This window comes from Spermophilus citellus (assembly GCF_964194105.1).
Source record: "Spermophilus citellus genome assembly, chromosome: 10".
In the NCBI taxonomy this organism is placed as follows: Eukaryota; Metazoa; Chordata; class Mammalia; order Rodentia; family Sciuridae; genus Spermophilus; species Spermophilus citellus.
Window position 1 is genome coordinate 71,728,277 of NC_138197.1, and position 1,824 is coordinate 71,730,100.

Here is a 1,824-nt window from a genome sequence, read left to right on the forward strand (position 1 = left end):
GAATGACCTGTGTGTGGGTCAGACATTTCTGAAGAACTTGGAAGTCAAATAATAACATAATTTAAACTGTATAATAAAAATGCTGTGAATTAGAATGTCAGGAAGTGGCCAAAATGGTATATATAGGGAAATTTATCATCTTTAAGAATTTCATATTGGAAAAGAGAAAAGATGAAAAATTAAAACATTCAACTCAAGAAGTTGCAAAATGAAAAAAAAAATAATAAAGAAAGTAGGAGGACGGCTGGATGCGGTGGCGCACGCCTATAATCCCAGCGGTTTGGGAGGCTGAGACAGGAGGATCACAAGTTCAAATCCAGCCTCAGCCACTTAGTGAGGCTATAAGAAATTTAGTGAGACTCTGTCCCCAAATAAAACATAAAAAAGGACTGGGGATGTGGCTCAGTGATTGAATGCTCCTGGGTTCAATCCCTGGTACCAAAACAACAACAAAATAAAACAGAGAAGGAGGGAAGTAAGATATGTTTTGAATATAACTGTCATATTCAGATTCAGAAATTCCAATATGTATTTGCAAATTAATAAAATAGAAAACGAAGATAAAATGAGAAGATTGTCTCAGCTCTTCTGGGATGAGTGTGTAGCTATCTGTCAGTCTGTCCTGCATCTTGAGAGCAGAGTTTGTTCCTTGATGTTCTCAGGAGAAGGGATCAACTTGAGTCTCTGACCTTCTTGTCCTGGGCCCAGCTGTGCTGTGCCCTTGGTAAGCCCACAAGGGGTCTGCTTGCTGTGTTTGACCAGTCAGCTGTCTGTCATTCTGTTTTTTGGGCACTGGGGATTGAACCCAAGGGCTTTTAACCACTGAGCCACATCCCCAGCCCTTTAAATTTTTTTTTTTCTATTTAGAGACAGGGTCTCACTGAGTTGCTTAGGGCCTCGTTAAGTTCTAAGGCTGGCTTTGAACTTGTGATCCTCTTGCCTCAGCCTCCGCAGCCACTGGGATTACAGATGTATGCCATTGCATCTGGCCAGTTGTCTGTCATTCTTAACCTCTGCTGTACTAGCAATGACATCATTAATGATCCTTTTTATTGGTTAAGCTATTACAGGTCAGAGTGCTAGCAGCGAGAGATGTGGCATTCCCGATAGGAAGGACCACGGCTATCTCATCAGATCCCCAGATACCCTGAGAGACACAGGAGAGGTGTGTGTGTCATGATACCAATGAGGAAACTCAGGTCGTACTTGCCTGAGATCTCAGGCCAGCGAGTGGGTGGGCTGGCAGGGGCCAGCACCTCTTCTCACCTTCCACAGCACCCACTTCTGCACTTGGTGAGAAAATCTGGGTTGGCTCTCTTGAGTTGCTGTTTTATTGCTAATCCTGACCGTGGGTTCCCTGGAGTGGAGAGGTGGATGGCACTCTTGGTGTCCAAGCATAGAGCTGGGCTCTGAGAAGGTCTTTGATCCTTATTTGTTGATCTGGCATTGGATTGGCGGGATTAGGCCTGTATCTATTGGAATATATTCTGGATGGTGCCAGTGCTATGGTTGGGCAGAAGTGCTGGAAGGGGAACCCTGCCACTTGGGGAACCCCCATCTGTGCTTGCTGAGGTGGCCTCCGTGTGCCTGGACAAACCAAGAGGTCTCGAAAGTGTGGATCAACATTATTTCAGTCCCCTTGTAATCTGGTGGGGCAGGGGACTTTTTCATGTCCAAGTCTGAAGGTATAGCTAGGACCCTGGACCCCTTTCTCTGTAATTGGAGAATTCATAAATCCCACAGTCAGCCTGACTGACCAGTGCCTGACCTAGCCCAGGGGAGAGATTAAAAACAGACACAAGCCTTTATCAATGGACAAATCTC